At 40.4% G+C, this 25,177-nt stretch overlaps 1 protein-coding gene across 5 annotated transcripts in view; it reads right to left on the bottom strand.

Moving 5' to 3' along the window:
* si:dkey-237h12.3 (teneurin-3) overlaps positions 1-25,177 on the bottom strand; it is a 191,470-nt gene that overhangs the window by 141,457 nt on the left and 24,836 nt on the right. The window lies entirely within an intron of this gene.

The following is a 25,177-nucleotide window of genomic DNA, read 5'->3' as shown; positions in this document are numbered from 1 at the left end:
AACATTTGACTTTTACTACTTTTCTGCAAGACGATTAAAGGGGACTTTTTTTAAATTGTAATTGAAATTTAATGTTGTCCTTATGGCACAACATCTGGACATATGTTTTCAGAAGCCATATGAAAATTGAACACATACTCTTTGATGTTTTAACGCTTACCCATTGCGAAATATGGTAAAAAAGCATTTTTTTTCTTTTTATGAAATGCATTATGAATGTCGTCATATGGCACAGTATTTAGGAAATAACACATTATTTTCAACACTTTCCCCCCCCAAAACGATGTAACGCAATCCCATGGACAAACGTGTTAAGGATGTCATGGCATCCTCAACATCCAATCAAATTGCTCTGATGTCATCCCTCCACCTGTTACCGTCCCCCAGGGTGGCATATTTACCTCGCTATCTGGGGATTGCTCTGATACGCTTTTTGACCTATTCACCGGCGTAGTAGCCCTCACCTTTCTTGGCTTGACAACAGCATCGCTCAGCATTGGTGTTCTGAAGGCGTTGCAATTTCCAGTCTAATACCACTTGACCCACATCGCTCAACAATGTGACCCCACCCCCCTACCCTGCAAAAACAAAAACAAACAGATGACAGTTTATGAGGTAGAGGCATAAAAAAAAAATGACTTAAGCAGGTTTTAATCTTGCCGGGGAGCTGCTGATGCCGTGTCATTTTTTCTGGTGCATCATAAAGCAGGAATTCAATAGCTCATTTATTTCACTTAAGTCTGACTGGGGGTCTCGGCGACGAAATTAATTTCGCATGGAGGCCTACCTCTGACATGACTGATGAGCGGCACAAAAGGTTTCGGGTTTTGCCATTAAGAGCGCTAAAAAGCGTCTTTCGTTTCGGCAATCGGTGTAATTAAAGCCTGCCTCTAAAGACTGCAATTACAAGGCGCTGCCGGTGGCGTGGCGACCCGCTAGTACTCGGACGAATTTATTGGGAATTACATTTTGTCACAGACGCTATAATAGATTGGGTGAATCGTAGAAAAATAATGGTACAGTGGTGGGGAAGCTTTGCCCTAGTGAAAAAGTCTCTCTTGTAACACTTTAGGGGCATTAAAACCTCTCAAAAGTGAGTGTTGTTATCTTTGTCAGGGCAGAATCTTTGACACATGGCTTCACCAGGTGACAAATCTGACTCAGTGTGGTTGAAGCTTCAAGTCAAAGCATTGAAAGTGTTCATTAAGACATTAGAGAGTGTTGCAAGCTTGTCAGCGCTTGATATGTCGGTTTCTCGAGCTATCAGCCGAGCGTGGGAAGCCAAGCTAGCGATCCACATCTTTACTCAGTGCTTCCCTTTGTCAAAAACACCTCAAACAAATGGACTCAAATGCACCGCACCAGTACCAGATGATCTCAAATTTGGTCTCTACCTACTCTGACTGAGAGGCCTACAGGCCAGCCGACGGGAACGGGAGCTAGCTCGATGCTAAAATAACAGTTTACCTCTTTACTCAGTTCTCCTGCTTGCCAAAATACCACAAACAAATGGAAACAAATACAACACACCAGTGCCAGAAGAATACGAAAGTTGGTCATTACCTACTACGGCTGGGAGGTCCATCAAGACAGCAGGTATGGGAGCTAGCAAGATGCTAACACAGCAGTCGACATCTTCACTCAGTGCGCCGACATCACAAATAGATCGACTCAAATGCAGGGCACCAGTCAAAAAGGATCCCAATTAAAGTCATTTGTTCACAAAAAGTTGTTTCCTACGGGCTTCGGCTGAAAGTCCTACTGAGCCAACAGAAACGTCTGCTAGCGAGACGCTAGCGTGGTAGTCTACATGTTTGTTTCCTTGTTGTCGTGTCAAAATATGGAGCATATGGCGAAACATTTGACTTTTTGGAATGCAGGTAAAATATTCAAACATTAGCGCACATTGCAAGATTGTCCGTGCGCAGTATGTTGGTTTCCTGAGTCAGTAGCTTGCGCGGGACGGTAACATGGCAGTTTGCATCTTCACTTAGTGCTTCTCCTTGTCATTTTTTGTGTAATGGAAGCCTGTCTCAGAAGATCGCAATTACGAGTGTCTGCCAGCGGCACGGCGACCGCTAATATTGGGCCGAATTTACTGGAAATTGCCTTTTGTAGCAGGTGCAATCATCGAAATCTGGTCAATCAAGAAGAAAGTATGATGGCACATCAATAATAAATGGAAGACAAGTCATCCTGATGGAACCTTAGGCCTTCCCTTTGGTGGGGGTCTTAGTGCCGTAGCAGCGGTTGTGAATAATGCATGGGCCCACGCGGTCCCGCTTGGCCCGAATGGGGCGCCACTTATCCCCAGCCGTGATTGGTTATGCCTCGAGGCAAAAGAAAGAGATGGCGCAGTCACCTGGCCCATTTAGCTGCGGTGTTCAAACCTCGGCGTCTCCTGCTGGCGCTCGACATTTGGAAATGTGTTTAACTGCAGTGGCGGGACGGCAGCGCGAGCTGTCATGTGGATAGAGCAAATGTGGTTCTATTTTTACCTCCTCTTCCCTGACAAAGCAGCCCGGCTGACTGACAGCATTGCCGTTTCACATTTCTGATGAGCGGCGGGCGCAACGGTGGTTTAAATTTGACCCTGAAGGCGTCCAAATTAGTACAATAAATGAAAAAAGGATTGATGACGTCATCAAAAGCATTTGTTTCATTCGTCCAGCCCGTCAATTTTCTATCACACGTATCCTGTTAAGGAGAAAATAAATGAAAATGAGGTAGCAGTACAATCAATTAAAAAAGTTTTTTAAAAAAGATTTTTAAAAATGCATTAAATTACATTAAAAAGCAGTTATTTCAATAAAATGATGTAATATAAAAATACTTGATCAAAAATAAATACAAAAATAAATTCCAAATTAAAAATACCAAATATTGGAAATGAACACAAATTTTAAAAAAAAATCAAGCAAAACATTAAATACTAACACAAACTAATTAAGAAAATAAATACAAAGGCACCATCGAATTCAATCCAATACTAATGTAAATAATACAATAAAATTCTAACACAAATTTTAAAAGAAATTAATTAATTAAATGTTAAATTAGTTAAGAAATCAGTAAAAAAAAAAAAACGTTACAAATACATTCAATAGAAAATAATCAATCAAAACATTAATTAAACAAAAGAAATACCCAGTAAAACTACATGAATTCTTTTTAACTAGAAAGCTTATAGAGAATTGAACCCAAAATAAATAATGGGTTGTCATATTGAACACTGATGACCAGATGTTTTGTATGTGCAACAGAAGGCTAATGATCACTTTGTATTGCAATTAAAATCCCTGTAAAGTGAAACTCAAAATGTCTTGTAAATTTGTCAAACCAAACAGAAGAGAAGTTAACCACTCGTGCCATCTCACTGCCAGTGCAGAAAGAAAAAGAAGATCACTATGATGAGTCTCCAGAAGAGAGAAATAGTGACGAAGCACTATATCCGGTAAAATAAACTCAAAGTTCATTTGTAAATTATTTTTGGATGGCTTGTTTCTTACTTAGTTTGAGTGAACGTATCTTAAAGCGAGTCCAGCTGAAGCAAGATATTTCTTCTGCGTTAAAGGGTTGTTGAGTTTGTGTGAATAAATAAGCTTTGGGGTTCAGCCACAGCTGCTAAGTCGCCAGGTAACCATGAGCAATTTAGAAAAGACGACCGGAAGGCCAATGTCTACCACACAACTCACAGTCAGGCTCTCAGGAAATAAAACACACAAATATCGACCTTGCCCGCCGTAAACTTGAGTGTCTGCCCATATTGTCATGATCATAACAAGACGTGCAATGTTTGGCTTGAATTAGTACAACTATTTACAAAGAGTGCTGCAAAGCATGCTGGGAAGTCGCAGGGCTTCAACTTTGCTACAATAGCACTGTCGCATACTTACACTAAATGTATTATTTCCCACATAGCAACATGCAACACGGTAATCCGTTTTTTTCTTCTTCTTAGATAAACAAACAACAAAAAAACTAATCTAATCTCCTTTAAATGCACTACAAAGAATGTAGTTAAATCCTATTTTTGAAGCTCTCAGACATTTCGGTCAAATGCGTCATTGGCAAAAGGCAAAGCCTGCAATGAAGACCAGAATGAAGCGATGCGTTCCAGCTCACTCGCTTGTGCGGTAAATGAAAAAAAACTTCCTAGCAGTACATCCCAGGACACAACTGCGGTGGCAAAAGCACTCCATAAGCAACATTTACCCAGCCGGCGCTCGCAAAGCCGCGAGGGCCCCGTTCCGGTCCTCGTGATTGAGTTTGTAGATTTGACTTCTCTGCAGCAGGTGGCTGGCTGACAACTCAATGAAAAATGGTCGAGGCCAAACTGAGTCAGGGGAAGCCCCCCGTTTCCCGGGACTCGCCATTAATATCCAGATCCACCAATCCAAGAGGATACTGCTGACACTCGACTCTCCGTGTAATAGAGAGCTAACCTTTAACCGCCGCGAGAAAGAAGACATTTTTCATAATCCACTGTCCATTCGGGACAATTGCCTCAAACGGGCGGCTTCTGTCCTAATTTGCCTTCTGTTGTTTTCGTTTCCCAGGAAGGAACGTCGTCACGTATCGGCAGGTGATAAATGCGTCAAATCTAATATATTCCCCATTTTTATCTTCCGCTCAGGCCTTTTTTTTTTTTAGATTTTATTTTACGTCACCCACCAATTGTAATTCATCAGACGGCTTTACAGTGGCCCGCGCCGCAGTCGACGACTCGGATGGATGATCAGAGCGCACATTTTGTTGTGCCCAAGTCCCCTGTCCTCTAATTCCTTAAAGCCAGTCTCAAGTGTTAAGCCACCGTAGGAAAAAGCCATCACACACCCCCGCCAGCCGCCACCGGTGCCCTTCTCGGAGCTGAGCCAGGCTGAAGGAAAGTCATTGTCAGTGCCGCTCCCGCTAATGATGATTAGCCACAATCTGGGGTATCGAACGCGCATCGGTCAAGCGAGCCGACGCCCCCCCCCCCCCCCCCGAAAGGGGAGCGACGGCCCCCTGTCCTCACTGGCGCAAACCGAGCTGATTGATTGTGTTCCCTGCGGCGGATTTTCGGCCGATCTTTGATGTGCGCATGGTCATAATGTGGACGCCGGCCGTGAAATGCAAAGCAACTCGCCGGCAGTTCAAAGGAGCGGCTTATTTGGGGGGATTTGAAAAACATACAGCGGTATAAAGACTTGGCGGCATGACGTTGGACGTAAAGGATCGCCTTGGGAGAACAAATGAGTGATGCTATTGTGCTTTGGAAAAGGAAAAAAAAACAATAATAGAAGCTCCGTGGCTTAAAGGGATTGGCTTCACGCAAAGAATAGGGCGGGCAGCTCGTCTGGAATGTCCTTTAACGCTAAAACTAGCTTTACGTAAGATGATCAAAAGCGGTTTCTTCAATAAATTCCAATTGAATTTGAAGCCGTGTGGAAGTTAAACATTAACCAGAATTGGCACAAAAAGTCGTATGCATTCTGAAAAGTTGAATTTTTTGTTTCATGTTTTTTCAAAGCCATTTTTAAGATTTCCTTCGATTTAAGATGCGATTTGTGCAATTGCCGCAGGACTCCCGCCTTGGAAGTCGATTTCATTGTCACCTGCACAGATTCAAGACCCCTCGTGCCAGATGCAATATTGCAAAAATGAAAAGTTGCAGTGTAAAACAACTGCGAACTGCGAACAGTGGGACCTGATATTGTGTTAATCTTACATCGTGCGTTAGTACAAACGTAGTGTTTCAATAGAATCAAGGTCGTTTTGCCATCATTTGCACAGCCATGTATTTTGGGGAAATGTGATTGAGCCAGGAAGGATGACAAGATGATTCCAAGCGCCGCTATCTCAGATGTAAAATGTCTAACTGTGACACTGGATTATTTGCGAGTGGCGCGGTTGTAAATAGAGTATATTTCGCAGTCTGGGACGGGATGAGGAATCCGCTCTCATTTTTAATGAAGTCCCAAAAGTCAGCCTCGTGCCTTTTTTTTTTTCTTTCTCTCTGCTGTTGTCGTTTTATTGGCCAATGTCGAGAAGCTCCTCCGGAAGCCAAAGGAAGACGAGCTTCAGAGAGGCGGCCATGAAAAACAAAGCCAAATGAGCGCCACGTAAAAAAACGACAACACACTTTTAAACACAGTTGTGGCATTTGACTCATTAAAGTGGCCACGGGTTTAAATACACCACATCGCTTTAATTATCGGGCTTATTTAAGACAGCTCAACAATTAGCATAATCCAAATATGAGACTTTATGTACACGGAGTTTAAGGGTAAGAAGATCACAGACAGAAAAAGCATTGACGTGGTGGCGTTGCCCAAAAACTCAAAGTCATACTGAGAACTGTGAGGCAGATGTGCCACCTCGCTGGCCCAAAAATGACATTTTCAACTGAAAATTTGAAAAAAGAAAGATAAAAAATACATGAAATATTAAAAAGCGGCCTCAGAGACGAGCGTACGTTGTCTGCGGCACCGTCTCGGATTGACGCGCGGTGTCCCCAATTTGCGGCGGATTGTTTTTCCCGGCCGGTATCGATCCCGCCCTGAAGGGTTCCGTCGTTCCGTGAGAGGTGAAGCGGGAGCGTCTGCCGGCAGTGTAGAGGTCAGATAAATTGGCCAGGTTGGCTTTTAGCGACTTCAGGGTCAGAACCCATTCATCTTATTAGGCCCGGTGGATCCTTTTAGCAGAGCCTTTGCAGTGGGATTAGAGCTCGGAGGGGGCGCGCGGGGGTTGGGCGGGGGCATTAGATGATAGACCATTTGGCAAATAGGTTAGAGCGTCTCGCGCTTATTGTTTTCGTTTTCGCGATGTCGCCACACTTTTTTGCCACCGTTGACTTCGCGGGAAAGAAAACAAACTCCAGTGAGCCAAAAAAGGCGGATTGCCAATTAGTCCCCCCCCCAAAAAAAACCAACAACAACAACATACTGTAATTGAGTGTCGATTTAAAGCCTAATAACAGTCAAGAAAAAAAAAGTGTTGCTATGGAAACAGTAACACTCACTATAGACCCTTTATTTGCAGGCTGGATTGTTGTTTTTCTTCTTCCCCCACATAAATGCAAACATCCGACTTTGGGAATTTGGGACTTGATTAGATGACTTGAGTCTCACAGTTTAAGGCCTTAATTCCCATTTCGCAAAAACACACAGTCGTAGACTTTGTTCGACTAATGACACTAATTCAACTGCACCGTATCGACTCGGTTGCGTACTTACTTGGTTTTCAATGACGCCGTGGCTTACAGTCAGGCAACAAAATGCAAAATGTGTATAAAGCAACGTGTTACATGATGTTCACATTGGAAATGCTTCAATCATTTATTTTTTAGGAAAGTATAACATTAATAGTTTGTCTTCTTTTTAGGAAACAAAGGATGGAACATGCAAAATTCAATTTTGTATGTGTGATTTTTTTTTTTTTTTTTTAGGAATTTGTTTTAAATAATTTAATTTGCATTGTCTTACTGTTGATATTTTTATATGATTAAACGTACAGTGGGTCACATTGACCCGTCAACATTTTTGGTAAGTCACGGACATTAAAAAAAACCAAAAACCTTTAGCTTTATTTTAAAAGTCATCATTAATTAATCATTGGTCTAATCAGCTTTATAAGGGTAATGACATTTTTAAAAATTAATTTAATTATAGAGATCATACATCCATCCATTTTCCGTACCGCTTTATCCTCACAAAGGTCGCGGGCGTGCTGGAGCCTATCCCAGCGATCTTCGGGCGTGAGGCGGGGTACACCCTGAACCGGTCGCCAGCCAATCGCAGGGCACATAGAAACAAACAACCATTCGCGCACACAGTCCCACCTGCGGGCAATTTAGAGACTTCAATCAACCTACCGCGCATGTTTTTGGGATGTGAACTCGCATCCTATGCTAAATCCTTCCCGCGCCGACTCACCCGTGCACACCGGCAAAACTATGGGAATTAAGGATTCCATTTCATGTTGTGTTTGTTGGTGTTGGCTCATGTTTGATGGAGATAAAAAAGAAAAAAAAGCCTCGATTCAGAGAGGTCACGCTGAGATAAGAAGCTTTAAAAAAAAAAAAACAATAAAAACAGAAAGGGAATATTCTTGTTTTTCCCCCTGTGGTTTGAGCTGAATCAGTTTACACGCTGTGACAATATCATATCTATATCTGCAAAGTGCTGCGCTTTGCATCGGCGACCGCGCCGATCGACTCATGGGCCGCCGTCGTCGTAGGCCCGGATACCCGATCCCCGCCTCTATAAAGTGACCGCACTCTCAGGATGCTTTACACCGAGCTGGATGACATTCATTTTTAATAAGGACCAGAATATCACAAGCTGCAATATAATAATATCCTTACATTGTAATTGATTTGGCTGCCCCACCCCACCCTTGCCAAAGCGTGTGTTGTGAAACCTTCGGTGACATTGCCGGTCAAATTGACCCACTGAAAAATGAAACATGTAGAAATTATTATTATTATTTTTTTTATATTTTGGTTTTATTTGAGTACTTTTTTTTATTTTTACTATACATTTATCATGTTTGGAATTTTGGGAAAGAAAAATATTTTACATGTTGCGGATCATATCGCCTTGTCTAAAGTTTCATAAACTACAAATTTTATGTACACAAAGGCTATTTTGGTCGTCTTCATATTTTTATTATGCATTTTTGTATTTTTATTTTTCAAACATCTCCTCCCCATGTAGCAAAATAATCCGTTGAAGATTATTAATCTGAATTAAAGGTGTTAAAAAAAAATAAGATTTACTGTAGTCATTTTCTTAATTTTATTATATACATATATTTAACACACACATGACCTCACCTTTAAAAAAATATATTTTTTTTCTAAAATATTGTTCCTGTTATTTTTACATTTTCAAACACCTCACAATATTTAATCAACTAGAAAAAAATATTTAAAAAAAGGCTTCATTTTCTTATTTTTGCATCTTTTAAAATGTTTTAAAACATATATTTTACATAATTCAATTTTCTTGATATATATTACATGCATACATGGCATACTAAACCATATGTGTACTCTTAACCTTATGTGGTCCATTAAACCATACGTGTTATATAAAGCCTTAGGAGGTATATCATGTCATACATTGCGATATTGAATCATAAATGTTCAATTAAACCAAACACGGCATATAATATCACAGTGCATATTAAGCCATACATGGTATGCTAAGCGATACATGATATTGTGTATTAAAGCAGCGTCACACCCTATATTTAATCCATGACACACTTTATCTGGAGAGACCTTTCATGAGGTGTACATTGCGTTTTGGCCAAGGGTGCGTGTTCAGCATATTGGGCCTCGCCTTGGCGGAAGTAGCTGCTTCTTCCTGCCGCCGCCAAGGAGAAAGGACACGTAAGAGCGAGGGGGGGGGGGGGGGTTATCTACCTCCCTCTTTCGGTGGCGTAATGAGTTTGACAATGAAAGTGACACTGTGTCCTCCCTAAACCTCGCTATGTGATCAATCAAAACAATGGCTCACCATTTCCTCCTCAGGAAACTGACCTTTCTCCGTTAAGGAAAAGACAAGCGTGTGCGCGTGCGTGTGTGTGTGTGTGACATCATCACCTTGTCTGCCATAATGCGGCGCCACTACGCTGTCCTTTAGCATGGGGGGGGGGATGCTGCTTTTTATCCCCCCTGAAAAACCAAATGACTGGAAAATGCCGCGTAGCCCGATATCAGTATTTTTTTTTTTTTATTTCGCAGTGGAATGCAGCCGAGCAAACGGGACAGAAGGGTTAACGTCCGTGAATACAGTGCTGTCTTGAGATACAAGTTTCATTTGTTCCATAATCTCGTTTGTATCTCAAAATACTTCAATCGTCATTTCCCATTGAAGTCAATGGGAACGCCACGAATCCGATCCAGTCCCGCAAAGCTCACCAAAATTCGTTTATGTTTCTCCATTAGGAAAAATTGCACTCAAAAGTATTGTCGTGTATAAAAACACACGGTACTAACATTAGCCCTCCGCGTAACCTGAAAACAGAACAGGCGAGCACAAAACACGATTGTACCTAATGTTTTGTCCTTCCTTGTTCTTCTTTTGTGGTCGTCCATTGGCGGTTGGCAAAGCGGCTTGGTGCACTAGCGCCACCGACGGATATTGTCCACCCACTGCACTACAATACTAAATACATAATCAAACAGAATGTAAAGAAAGGAAATCTTTTCCTCAAGTGTCATTACCGTACGTATTGTAGCATTTGTGTGTTGTCAGTCTGCATGTGAGCACCTGTGCGTGAGCTGTGGCCTACAGCAGCTCCTCGTGAGCGTTCTCATTTTGCATTTGTGTGCGTGACTGTTTGTCCCGTTCCATAAACGGCTTTACCGTAGCTTCATTGCTCCAGTTTTTTTTTTTTTTTTTTTTTTGCCACTCTTTTCATGCATCACCGTACCTGGAGCTCACTTGGGACCCTCATATGTGAAGCTACCACTGTATATTATTCATATTTACACGGGTAGGCCGCTTCCCAGTGCCCCGTGTCGGCTAAGCCTGAAGCCCCAACGTAAATCTAGCGCGATGATGTTAGCTCGTCCGGCTCCCGCTGACCTCCACCGCCTCTTTGCCCCCCCCACCGCCACCACAAAACAGCCACCATGTCGTCGTCCCGGCATCATAACTTCTGCTCCTGCGCCGGGGTCCCTGCGGGCCCGATGGCGGCGGCGGTCCCCAATGCTTAAATAAAACAGGAGCACTGCATCACGAAATACGGTGCCATAAAATGTTCTTCAGCCACGATCGTCCCATGTCGGCAATAATAAGGCCTCCTCCCTCTCTCGCTGCGGCGTTTTTATGGGGATTTTATTTTTATTTTTTTAATGCCACTCTTTGTTGTGGTTTGATGCCCCGGCCAGATGTAAACGCTCGTGTTTAATTGGACTGAAGGCAAAATAAAAGGCTTGGTCAAAATGTGCTGGAGAGAGCGGAAGAAAATAATTCAATTTTTGATTGTAAACGGTCATTTTTATGTCCTTTTGTAGGATGTTTATGCAGATAATTTCATTGGCAAAGGCTCTTTTATTTGCCTGCAGGAGATCAAATAAAAAGGACGTGTCAATAGACAATGAAACGCAGCATCAAATTAATTTAATTACACCGACGAACACGCCACCGTGACGATTTCCCGAGTTGTTATTGGGAAATGAGCTTGAGCAAATGACGTTTCGACTTGATTACATTAGGAGCCGTTCTTTTTTTTTTTTTTTAATCCCTGTCCAATTCAAATCATGGAGGTTTTGGGTTGAAAGTAATACGACATAAAACACAAAATAACACGACACAATGTTAGCGACGCAAATGAATGCTGTCCAATGGAAATCAAACAAATATCGGATTGGTTAATTGACAAAAATACCAATTGACTTTGTCGTCACAATTCAATGGAATTTATTATTTTCCTTTTTCCCCCCAAAAACATTTTATCATTGTTCCTTCATATAAAAGTTGTTTAAAAATAGTTTAATTGACCCAGTACTGATTTTCTTTGTCATCATTGTCCAGTGCGACTCATGCAGATTGGAATGTTTAGTTGTACGTAAATTGTCCTATTTTTGGGGATAACATTTTAAAGAAAACTAAATAATTTGCAATAATTTTGTTTGTATTTTCCCCCAAAATTGTGGGATAATAGTAAAAAAAAAAAAGAAAAAAAAAAAGGTTCCAATGACCCAATAGTGATTTCCTTTGTTGTCGCTGTCTAATGGAAATCCTCTAATCGCTCCAAATATTGTGAGTTTTTATTTTAGCTGCAAAACAGCCACTTTTTGGGGTTGCTTTCGTATAAAAGAAAACAATAAAAAAAATAAAAATAATAATAATAAAGAGTAAAAACAGGCGGCACGGTGGCCGACTGGTTAGAGCGTCAGCCTCACAGTTCTGAGGACCGGGGTTCAATCCCCGGCCCCGCCTGTGTGGAGTTTGCATGTTCTCCCCGTGCCTGCGTGGCTTTTCTCCGAGGACTCCGGTTTCCTCCCACATCCCAAAAACATGCATGAATTGGAGACTCTAAATTGCCCGTCGGCATGACTGTGAGTGCGAATGGTTGTTAGTTTGTATGTGCCCTGCGATTGGCTGGCAACCGGTTGAGGGTGTACCCCGCCTCCTGCCCGATGACAGCTGGGATGGGCTCCGGCACGCCCGCGACCCGAGTGAGGAGAAGCGGCTCAGAAAAGGGATGGAAGAGTAAAAACAAACTTTCAAACATTTCGATTGTTCAAGACCGTTTTTTTGTTCTTGTCAAAGTCCAATGGAAATCGTGTAGCTCCAAATGTCGCAAGATCTTTACGTATCATCAGCAACACTTTTTTACTTGTAGAAAAGTTTTTAAAAAAACAACAACAAAAAACATGGTGTGATTGACACAGTATCAACTTTCTTTGTTGTTGCTGTCGCATGGAAATCATGTCGCTTCAAATTCTGCGCGATTTTTGTTTTGTCCCCCCCCCCCCCCCCTCGTAAAACAACAACAAAATGTGTTTCGTTTTATTGTCGAGTGAAAATGATACAATTCTATGTTGTTTATGCATCTGGAGAGTCTCTTCCATTTGCCAACGGTCATAAAGGAAAGAGTAAATAAAAAGTGTGGACAATGAAATCCGGGGTCAAATTAATTTATTACACCGACAAATCCTGCTGTCATTATTGAGAAATGATCTGTTCGATTCGATTTAGAGCTACTTTGGTTTTAGGACATTTAAAAGTGCAAAGGAAAAGATCTCAATTGTGGGAGCACATGGAAATAATCCGAGGCAGCCGCGATGACGCCGTCATCATACTTCTCTAGTCATCCTCATGGACGCTGTTCAGAGACTTTTTTTCTTGGCAGCAAATCAGAATGGGAAAAGAAAAGAAAAAAAAAAAAACAGCCGAGGACTCCACGCAGATTTGGAGGCGATCACATCCCGACGGACGCGAAACTCTCCCCTTTTTCCTCATTTTTCATCTTTCCAGCTACGAATTCTGCTCCCTTCACCTTTTTTGCAAATCATTCCAGACAGAGCGAAAGAGCAACCCTTTGATATAACTAACGCCTTATATTGTTCCAACTGGATGAAATGCGCACGATGATGAAAACCCGCTGAAAACGCCAAATGAACTCGAGAACCTTTTGATGAAACATCTACTCATGGGTATTAAAAACTGGGGAAACAAAAAAAAACAAAAAAAACACTTCCAAAGCCATTGAAGTGATGCAGTCAGGCTTTTTTTTTTTTTTTTTTTTTATGTTACGACAGTCAAGTCTCGTCAAGACCAAATAAACTTGCAAACTGAAATTTTTTTTATTTTTTTATCACAAAATCATGAAGAAAAATCAGCAACAATAAAAGTTTGAAAACACACGCACACACATACGCACAATCGTGCACACGCAAAACAAGAGTCAAAATCAAAAGAGTTGTTAATAAAATTACGCAAGATTTGGAGTACTGGATTGTTTTTTTGTTTGTTTGTTTGTTTTATTTGTCGTTTGCAAGTTTGCCAATGCGTGGATTTTGGTTTTGGAACTGATCCCCCGTTATTTGCGGAAACCCCTGCTTAATGAGCTTTCTTTTTTTTTTTATCTGATCCCCTGCTTATTCTTTCTTTTTTTTTTTACTTGATATTATACTTATTTGCATTTTTTGTGATCCCCCCCCCCCCCACCCTGACAATTCTAATAAATAAATGTCACTTATTCACATTTTTTGTTTCACCTGATTCCCTGCTGATTTATATTTTTTTCTACCAGATCCAGCACTTAATTCGGATCTTTTTTAAAATGTATTTTTTCTTGAGCATTTTATTTTTCCATGGAAATTATAAATTATAACGTAGCTATTTGCAGTCAAGTTCAATGTTGTTTATTATTTGTGTTTTGGGTGTACTTTTCAAAATCCCTTCCACCACCAATAACATGAATGCACCCCCCCCCCCCCCCCCCCCCACACACACACACACAAACGCATGTAAACAACACAGGTGTCAATAACACTGTGTAATATATATATGCGCATTACATATGGTTTCTTTTGGTCTGGACTGACTCCTCCCCCCTCCCCCACCATAGATTATAAAAGCCAGACCGGAATTTCCTTTGGGGCTATGACAGTACAACAAAAATCCCAGTTGGGATATGAAAGTAGATGACATGAATGAATAGACACATCCAAAAATGCACTAAATCAGAAGAGGGCATTGAGGGTCTGTAGTGTAAATTCCGAGCGCAAAGGTCACCGCTTGCAGCACCTGTGGCAATAAAAATGAGAAGCAGCCCAAAGTCCCGAGATGACACTGAGGAAGGGGATTGTAAAAAGAAGTGGACATGAAAGCAAATGGATGGGTTAGCCGTGAGTCCGTCTGGTGGGAACAACGTCCGCCTGACCGGAGGTGCCGCCGGAGAGCAAAGGACATTGCGATAAGGCGCACACGTGCCTTCCGACGCAATGAGCTCAGCTCGCAAGTCCGATGGAAATCATGGAAATTGTCTAGCTGCAAATGTTGCGCAGGTTTAGTGTGCCTTTCTGGAAGAAGAAAATAAAAAAGCACAACCCAACCCCCACATGCAAAATAGACTACAGTCATGTTTTACAGTCAAAACTTCTTGTGCCAAAATGTCTTTACGGTGAGGTGTCTGAAATGTTTTCTGAATATGCGAATTACATTTTGGGATATGGAGGATTTTTCTCCTATTCCTTAATATGCCTCGATCTTCGTGTCTTCAGGTCTTTTTAAAAACATGTTCAAACGGTCCTTCTTCGCCACTCAAACTGTCTTTACCGTTACCTCGTTATGTTGTCGCAATACACCAGAGGGATCTGTGAGCTGAAGTGCCAGGATGAGGCGGCCATTTTGCATTCACACGATAGCAGACAGCAAAATAAAGGCCGTTATTTCGAGACAAAGTGTAACGGGTTTGATGCGTCGTCACGTCGTATCTGCAGAGTTTGAAGGGCAGCACGTGGAAATTGTGCGACTCGCACGATTCGTAACGGTGTAAGTGTATTTCAATGGGCTGCCGCCATTGCCTTTATGACGAATCCCTACATTTTGAAATCATCAATCAATTCTGGAAAATTGGACTTTCAGTGCGGCTGTTTCAGCACGGGAGACATTTAGCCATGGGAAACCAAATTGCAAAGTTCTATGCTTATATATTTGAAGTGTCTTTATCGTTATTGATCAAATGATATGAAAATGACCCATTTAGGCTTTTTAATCGACAATCAATCCGAAGTTTAACATCCAACAGGTCCGCGATCGTTCTGAAGCCCCCCGAATGCGTCTTGACGAAACACCGTTCGTGTTCGCACGAGTGCGTCTCGTGATGGACGTGAAAGAGGTGTGGCTCATTAATACGAAACAATGACTTTCCACACCATCACAAATGTAATGATGAGCAGCGACATACTAATCGTCATCCCCGATGATTACTAACCGGCTTCCTGATTATTATCATTATTTTATTTTATTTTATTTTTTTGCACTGGTGCTATAAATAATGATGAAAGAAAGGGAAGTAAGGCGTTTTCTCTCGAGGGCGGTACATCGCACCGTCCGGCCCCCTCGGATGATTGACAGCCGCACAGTCATCGACCACGGCGACAACCCGCTGCCATCGTTGTTGTGGGGTTTTTTTTCTCCCCCTCAACTACATCGCTCAGCGGATCGCGACGTTGACACGCGGCGACGTGACAGGAAATAGATGCCGTGGCGTCTTAACGGCACTTTTACTGGGCAGCTGCGTCTCTGACAAGAAGCCGTGTTGACAGATGAACTCAGGGTTCACGTATATTTTCCCTCACTTGGCACCGATAAAAAAAAAGAATTCAAAATTACATTTGAATTAAAAATGGTGGCAGTCAATTCATCCATCCATGTTGGATTGAGTCGACCTTGGAAAAATGGCTGACTTACGTGTACAAAAAGCTTCCCACAACATCCATCAAATTAGATATAATTGAGCAGAAAATTGGATAAAAGCACCGTATTTTGCCATCTAAGTGCAATACCATCATTTTGAAGCCACCAGGGGAAAGAGGTCTTTGAAAATATTCAGTTTTAGTATTGGTATTATATTTTTAAAATATATAATTAAACTTTTTTTTTTTTTTTTTTTATGAATTTATTTTTATTTTAGTATTTATCTTGTAAGAAATACACTTTTTTCTAATAAGCCCAGAAAGGGCTTCATAAAGCATTATGAATTCTTTTTTTTTTTCTCCGTATGAAAGCCTACGAAATCTATTTGAGCACAGAAACAATAATGTTTTAACACTTTAAATTCCACTCTACAATTTCAGAATAAAAACAAAATATTTCAACACCTAAAATAGCTTGTATGAATAAGGCAAATTCGTATTTTATGTTATGTAGTCGTTTTAGATCAACATATTTTAAGGTCATATTTAATTTTATTTGTTTTTTGTTTTGTTTTTTGAAATAAAGTTAATAATGAGCTACAAAAGTAATCGATGTTAGCTTGTCCTTCAATGTCCTTTACTAGTCCAATCAGAAACTCGTATGAAGATCAATTTATAGCAGAATACTGAAAATCCATTTTAAAGAAAATTCCGCAGCGCTATCTACCCCATCGAGCCGCCGTCCCACCGTTCGGTTCAACTAAAATAATGACTTCAATAATTAGCCAATGAGGCTATCGGCGCAGATTTCAAGGCATGAAAGGTAAAAACTCGGGGCGCAAGAAAGAAAATGTGTTTTCCGCCATTAAGATGCAAATTTATACGGCAAGACGCTCCAAAGTCTAATCAGATCATCCACTCTGCAGGGGGGCGGCGGCGTGGAGGAGCGCGAACGTTCCTCCATCGTGTTAGCGCCGTTTGTAGCTCACGCTACGCCGCCGCTGCGAATCGCTACGTTTCACAGCGTTGACAGCGACCTTTGCCGTGCACACAAACGGCTCCGGAATGGAAACAAGCATCCACGGTGCCGGTTTCCCACGTTGCCGACCAAATCCCGACTTCGCTTGCGAGCGCATTAGCAAGGAGAATTTACGTGGCACAGAGACGCATGACAACAATAAAACACCACCTTTTTTCTTCAAGCAAAAATATCTACTGAAGTAGAAGTCATTGGTAAGATTTTGTACCAAAAAAAATGCATGCAGTCATGCATGTTGCTTGCAAAAATTATTGTCTGTTTTCTACTAGCGGCCATCTCCTTTCTATGAGAATTGTTTTAGTTTAGTGGGATTTTGTACCAAAAAAAAACCCCCTTTTTTTTTTTAAAGCAGAATCCCACAAAATTTTAATACTGCTAACTTTTTTTGAATTTTCACGCAAAAATGTGTGACACAATAAATGACAGCAATAAAACGCTGCCTTCTTTCTTGAAACAAACAAACAAACAAACAGTAGCGTAATTAAGTAGGATTTCGTAGAAAATGTATTTAAAAAAATACTTACATTGTAATACTTTTGTTCACAACTTTTTTAGAATTTTCACGCAAAAATGTGAGTCACACAATAAATAGTGGCAATAAAACGCTGCCTTCTTTATTGAAAAAGAAAAAAAAAACAATAAAACCATCATTATGTTGAGTCGGATTTCATACAAAAAAGTTTTTAAACAAAATACTTAAATTGTAATACTTTTGTTCACAACTTGTTTAGAAATTTCACGCAAAAATGTGAGTCACACAATAAATAGTGGCAATAAAACGCTGCCTTCTTTATTGAAAAAGAAAAAAAAAACAATAAAACCATCATTATGTTGAGTCGGATTTCATACAAAAAAGTTTTTAAACAAAATACTTAAATTGTAATACTTTTGTTCACAACTTGTTTAGAAATTTCGCACAAAAATACGTGACACACAATTGCAATAAAAGCTACCTTCTTTCTTAAAAAAAACATACAAATAAAAAAAAAATAAAACCACTATTATAATTTAGTATGATTTCTTACAAAATCATTATGAAACAAAACAATTCAATTGTAATACTTTTACTCACGTTTTTAGAAATGTCACAAAAGAATGTGACCCTAGTGACCCCAAAAATATATTTTCTACTGATTACACTTTTTTTTAAAACAAAATCCTACAAATTTTTGATACTACTTCTTTGTGTTCCCAACTTTTTTTTTTTTAAGGTTTTCACACAAAAATGTGTGACGAGTAATAACATGGCAATAAAACGTCTCCTTTTTTTCTTAAAAAATAGAGCCAATATTATTTTTGCAGGCAATAAAATTGAGCTTGTATTAGAAATTAGTAGGATTTCTTACAAAAAAAACAATGTATGTTACAAATATTATACTTTTTTCCAGTAACACCCAAAATATGTTTTCTACTAATGAAATAAAATGTTTTAAAATGAGTTTTTTTAGGATTTTTCACGCAAAAATTTGTGACACGCAATAAATGACAGCGAGAAAAGAATCCATATCCTACTAATTGTAAGTAGGATTTTGAACAAAAATGACTAAGAATGCTGTGTGATTCGTAGAAAACACAATTTGGGGGTTACTGTAAAAATGATTTTTTTTTTTTGCACACTTTATTATTTTTTTTCCAATTCGTAGTGTCAAAAAATGTAACCATCCATCCATTTTTTTTATATCCTGTTCAGGCTCGCTTACTTTGGGTGAAAGACAGACTACACCCTGGACTGATTGTCATCCAAAAACGATATTTTTCCAATTCATGTTAGTAGAATAAATACACTATTTATAGTAACCCCCACAATTTTTTGTTCACACCTCTTTTTTTTTGTTTTTAGAAATTTCCCCCAACAATCAACCTCCTCAAGCACACGAGCAATGCAAGTTTACACTGTGGCGTTCAATAAATAACCGCGATAAAAGGGCGCCATCTCATGCGGCTAATAGCAGGTGATGAAAACGTCCTGGGAAACAGTTTTGGGGAGTCATCTTCAAAACAAACATTCCAGATGGTCCGACTTGTCCATAAAAACAACAACAATCTGATGTTATTTATTCTCTCCCTTGCCATGTTTGAGTCATAAACACAGCGGGGGGGTGGGCGGGGGGAGGGATTTGTTTGTAAGCGAGGGCGCGCTTGGAATCAGGAGTCCCATTCCTGCCATCACAAGTCGGGAAAGGGAGACGGGAGTTTGACAGATGGCGTGTCACCTCGCGACAGCGTGATGTCCCGCCTTTGTGATTTTTTTCTAATGTTAGCGCGGCAAGTCGACGCGAGGAACAAAGCGAGCCGCGGAGATGCAGGCGCGCGCGCGCAAAACAAGTCGAGGACTCACGAGGTGTTGCGGTGCACTTTACCACAAATACTGCACTCATTTGAATATTTTCAACAGCACAAATTCTGTGGCGTCCTATCACAATATCGTCATGATGCTACTAGCTGCTGGTATAGTGACCGAAGAAAACACACTTTGGGGATTTTTCGTAAAAAAGGGAACAAAATTTGTTTTGGTAATGCCAAAAACATGTGTTTTGTACTAATTTTATCAAAATATACTGTGAATGCAATTTGTAAAAAACAGATATTTTGGGGGTTACTGAAACATCTTTTTTCAACAATTTTTACACAATTAAATATATTCTCCAATTCATTAATACTGTAAAAAAAAAAAAAAATTCATGTACTTTTTTTCAATGAATTAATAGTGTAAAAAAAATATTTTTTTTAACATCAGAAATACATGTTTTCTACAGATGCTTACATATTACATACATATTATAGACTCTCCGTAACTTCCGCTAACAACCCAGGCTAAACATAGCTCCACCACAACATACAAAGACCTTAGCATACGCAAATAGCCGAGGATAGGTTCCATAGAGAGAGAAAAAATGAATAGGTGAATTTGTGAATAGTGACGCATGACTATGCCATAGATTACTGTATAGCAATAATTCATGATATTTTGGCATCCATCTGTGCGATAGAAATACAGTCGCTGGCCTTTCTGCGTTGGATAAGAAACAGCCTTTTCACACTTCATTAGGATTCGAGTCGGGCGAGCGCTGGCCGTGTTTCTGTTTTGTGCGCTTGTTCATGTTTTATGAGGGGGCGCGATATTGATTGTGAAGTATTCACAAACCTAAAAGGTCCACCGGATTAACATTTATAGCACAAACACGGGAACCTCGAGAGGCGTAATGGAATATTATTGCATTAAAATTGCATGGACGCTGAGGCGTTCGTGGGACTCGAGAGGTGACATTGCACAGTAATAACTCTTGTCGTCGCGTAGCACCCCGGCGCTAAACCTTTAGCCGACACACTTTTCAGTAGCTCGACACAAAATATACTGAGACTCATAACGCGCCAAACACATTGTAACCCATGCAGAACTTCTATGTACACTTTAATGTATCGTGTTAGTCAAATATATCATCACTAACTCATTATTTACCGCCAGTGGTCAATTTAATAAATCATTTAAAAAAAAACAACGTAATTTTTCTCTCCATATTTGACTCATCTTGATCCTATTTAGGGTGCAATATTTCTGAGACGGCGCTGTTGCAGAGCAGCATTGCTTTCGACACAAAACCGACACTATTCCACAATGTGTCCCCTTTCACGTGAGCACCTCGTGTAATACTTTTAAGTCTTGTATAGAAATACAGTGAACACCCAGTTCACATTCCAGAACCCCCCCACCGCCGTGATAAACATGCATCTAACAATCTTACCCCCTTAACCCCACTTATTAAACACATTGTAAATGTATGTGGACACATTTATTATTATTTCTTACTCACGATTTTGGTGGTGTCAAATATGTAGTGTAATGTCTCTGGAAACGTCTTTGCACCTTATTTGGCATCCGTCCGTGAGTTTTACCGATTTTACCGTGTGAATAGAGACAAGTGCGAAACGACAACACCGCCACGCGGCCTTGAAGCTTTGTAAAGCATCCACAACAATTTTTGTGATTCATTCCTTGAAAAAAGGAAGAAAGCAAAGGTAGGCGGCAGCAAATATTTTCATTGCTCTTTCACCTGAATGGGAATTCATTTTGGTGCATTTATTGCTTTTGAATTAAATGTAACAAGGTTTCAGTTTGTGCTCTGCCGTCTCTGCTGAGGGTTAGTTATATATATTTTACAGTCGAAAAATACCAACATTTCGGAGTTGTTAAGTGGCAGGTTTTACTTTTACTTGTATTATTATTGTATGTTGTTATTTTCAGTATTTATGTAAGAAGCACACTGAAAAATAAACAAAGCTGTCACATGTTGAATTCATTTTTTTCAAATTCAAATTGTTGAAAAATTGCAGCGTGTAACGTAAATGTATTTTTGTCTGACTTTACTTTAAATTTACAGCTCGGCACCAAAGTGTTTACAATATTTCATTTTGAAAGAATTTCATTTGAACTGAATGTGATTTGCACAAAAATTGACGATGACATTGATAAGAAAAATTCATAAACTGTAACAGTTAATTTTAAGTCATTTATGTTTTTTTTTTTATGTTTTACATGAAATCAAAACTTCCAGGTTAAACAGTCAGGATACACTAAATGAATCATTTTCATGAATTCCAAGCTAAAATTGTAAATGTGACTGATTACTTACTTACTTACTAAGTTATGCAGTGTTTATTTTTTTCAGTGCAAATATATTTGAATGTTTCCATTCATTTTCCCCTAAAAGAAAAATACCCCAAAAGGTGTTATCATGAATATGTAAAATCCCAACAGCAAGAAAATGATGAATATAAATAAAAGCAACAGGAGACTCTATTATGTTTTTTGTTTTTTTCATTCTAAAATTTCCCCACTCATAAAACAGTTGCTTTCATGCTCCAGTTTAGTTCTCTCAAAATAATTCGCCAGGGGATTTCTTTAAATAAATGGTTGCACTGCACATTATTACCTTTTAATTGGTCCCAAATTATAATCAGATACATTACTCCAATTCACTTTTGCAATCATTGTAACAAGTACAAGTGAGTCCAAATATGTGGTTTTTTTGTTTGTTTTTTTTGGGGGGAGGAAATAAGTTGTGCAACCTGACTGCGCTGTTGCCAGGAGATGAGTGCGAGTTCCAATGAAATATCGACTTCATTTATTACTTAAATGGGCCTGAATGGCCCCTTGCGAAAGCTGCCGCATGCAGATTGGCTTGATGGAAACCTTTTTGTGGATGGCTCATTTCTCTGAGCTGCCTCATTAAATAGTCAAAGTCAAAAGACAAGCGCCGTCCAGCACAATGATTAAAAAAAATAAGAATAATAATAAGGAGGAAAGAAAAAAAAAAAATCAAACACCAAATTAATCCTTTGTGGAGCAGGGAACACATTGGCAACATTTTTCAGATTTGGCCGTACATATTTCATGAGAAGTCGGTAGAACCATGTGATTTTCTTCAGCCAATCAGCTCGGAGAAATGACGTTAACCTTAAGAACACTCCTGAAAGGCAATCCTCAGTTTACTGTAGTCTAACATACGTAGATACTCACCTCCTGTATACGTCGGATCGGTCTCATTATGAAGATATATCAATCATTTTTCGGAATCAAGTCAAAATATCCATTTGCTCCTAGCGCACAATGGTATTAATAAATAAATGTGTGTATGGCACACATTGTATATAAAGTCATCGCATGCACGCCACCCTACAAAAACAGCGAATGAACAAGTGAAAGAGCAAACTATCGAATGCGCGAGCAAACGAACTAGCTAATGAACGGCCAAGTGCACTAACCAATCAAGCGATGAGCAAAAGAACAAACGAATAAATGATTGAGCGAACAAACGAATGAACATTTGAACGACAGATGAGCGACAGAGTGAACTAACGAATCAATGAGTGAGTAAGCAAACAAAATAAGCGAGTGGAGCAAGCAAACAAAAACCAAACAAACAAATGAGCAAGCGAGTTAAGGAGCTAACAAACGAAACTAACAAGTGAACGCACTAACAAACGCGTGAGAGAGCGATCAAACTAACTAACTAATGAAATAAACGAGGGTGTGAGTGAGCAAACAAGTGATCAAGAACTGACTAATGGATGAATGAGCGAACGAGCAAATGAGAAGGTAATATACTGGAAAAAAACTCAAGCTAGCTCACTAATGAGCGACCCAACAAGAAAACGAAAAAATCAAGGGAGAGCCTACAAACTAACCAGCTAACTACGATAAATAAATGAGCAAGCAAACCATAAATTGAACAAGCAGGAGAGCCAACTGCCTAACTAACGGATGAACGAGCGAGTGAGAGAAACAGCAAACCAACAAACGAATGAACAAACTAGTGTACTATTGAGCGTAAGAACGAGCGACGGCGCAAACTAACAAACTGACTAGCGGATGAACAAGTGAGTTAGCAAGCAAGCAAAGAAACAACCAAGCGAGACCGAAAGCCAAAACGCAACTAACTACAGTATAAGTAACGAACTAACTAACGAACGAATAAGCAAGGGAGCGAAATAACTCATGAAAGTTCAAGTCCCAAAGGTTCATAAACATTTAAACAATAAACATAAACAACATTGCGACAATAGCTCCTGGAGTCCAAACACATCGGTAATGGCCGCAAGAAAATGTACGGCTAAAAGTCAGTGCAGTCGAAATGCACCAAAAGCGGATCCAAAAAAGAAAAAAAGCACACAGCGCGAGGAACACATCAAATGTGAAAAAGGTAAAAAGCTTCCTGAGCAAGTGTAACCTGCAAGTATCCCCCCCCCCCCCCCCCCCCCCACCACATAACAAATACCTCAATTGAGGAAACGACTCGTTATAAAATGGACAGATTTATACATTTAAACCCATGTAATCATCCCTCCATCCATTCTCTTTACCACTTCTCCTCACTCGGGTCACGGGATGCTGGAGCCTATCCCAGCTATCTTTGGGCGGGAGGCGGGGTACACCCTGAACTGTTCGCCGGCCAATCGCAACGCACATAGAAACAAACAACCGGTCGCACTCACGTTCACACCTGCGGGCCGTTTAGAGTCTTCCCCTCTGTAATCATGTCGAATTATTTTTGAACCGCCTGCCTGCCACTCTTTGAAAGCTCCTGCTACGAAAGAAAAAAATAACATTTCTGCCAATTCAACTTCACCTATCTGGTGGCAGTGAACGCAACTCACTTCACAACAAGCGGCGGTTTGGCAGCTAGCGGGCGGTCAACACATCCAAAACGAGGCTTCAAGCTGTTTAATTGTTAAGTTAAACATGATACAAAGCAAATGACACGTTGTGTATTTGAACAACCACGTATCTTTGCCTCGACAAGGTTCACTTAGCTTCATGCTAACAAACAATACAATCGCCATAGATGAGCTAAACGGTGCATCAACAAGAAGACGGACAACATTATACTCACTTATCATTTATCTTCTCCGAAAAACGACTAATATTACTGCAGCTTACTGAGCCATTTACAGTAGTTGTGAAACTCGTCTTCGTTTGTGTCTGCATGACTGTATTATACCGCCTCCGGTGGGCAATTCGCACATAGCAGGAGCCACAAATTCATTAATTATGATGGACTAACTGTTTAATTCTTTACATTCTATCTAATTATGTTATTACGTGAGTGCAGTATTATAGTGTACACATATTCCTTATTACACATGCACGGTGGGCGACTGGTTAGCACATCTGCCTCACAGTTCTGAGGACCGGGGTTCAATCCCCGGCCCCGCCCGTGTGGAGTTTGCGTGTTCTCCCCGTGCCCGCGTGGGTTTTCTCCGGGCACTCCGGTTTCCTCCCACATCCCGAAAACATGCATGCTAGGTTAATTGAAGACTCTAAATTGCCCGTAGGTGTGAATGTGAGTGCGGATGGTTGTTTGTTTGTATGTGCCCTGCGATTAGCTGGCAACCGGTTCAGGGTGTACCCCGCCTCCTGCCCGATGATAGCTGGGATAGGCTCCAGCACGCCCGCGACCCCAGTGAGGAGAAGCGGCTAAGAAAATGGATGGATGGATGGATGGATGGATGGAGGTTAGCATGCACATTTTGGGAATGTGGGAGGAATGGTGAGGACAAACAAAGTGAAGCAGTTTCAAGAGAAGCCCAATATTAATAACAAATTTAAAAAAAATGTAAAAAATCAGCAGCGGCCTCAATTTGCCCCAGTGCAGCGTCTCAGGTTTCCAGCGTGATCACATTTGCACTTCAAACCATCTCATCAAGTGCAGTTGCCTTGTGCGCGCCCACTCAACCTCGCAACAATTCGCACCCCCCCCCCCCCCCCGCTC

Source organism: Phyllopteryx taeniolatus, chromosome 10 (genome assembly GCF_024500385.1).
Source record: "Phyllopteryx taeniolatus isolate TA_2022b chromosome 10, UOR_Ptae_1.2, whole genome shotgun sequence".
In the NCBI taxonomy this organism is placed as follows: Eukaryota; Metazoa; Chordata; class Actinopteri; order Syngnathiformes; family Syngnathidae; genus Phyllopteryx; species Phyllopteryx taeniolatus.
This window is presented reverse-complemented; position numbering and strand designations above follow the sequence as displayed.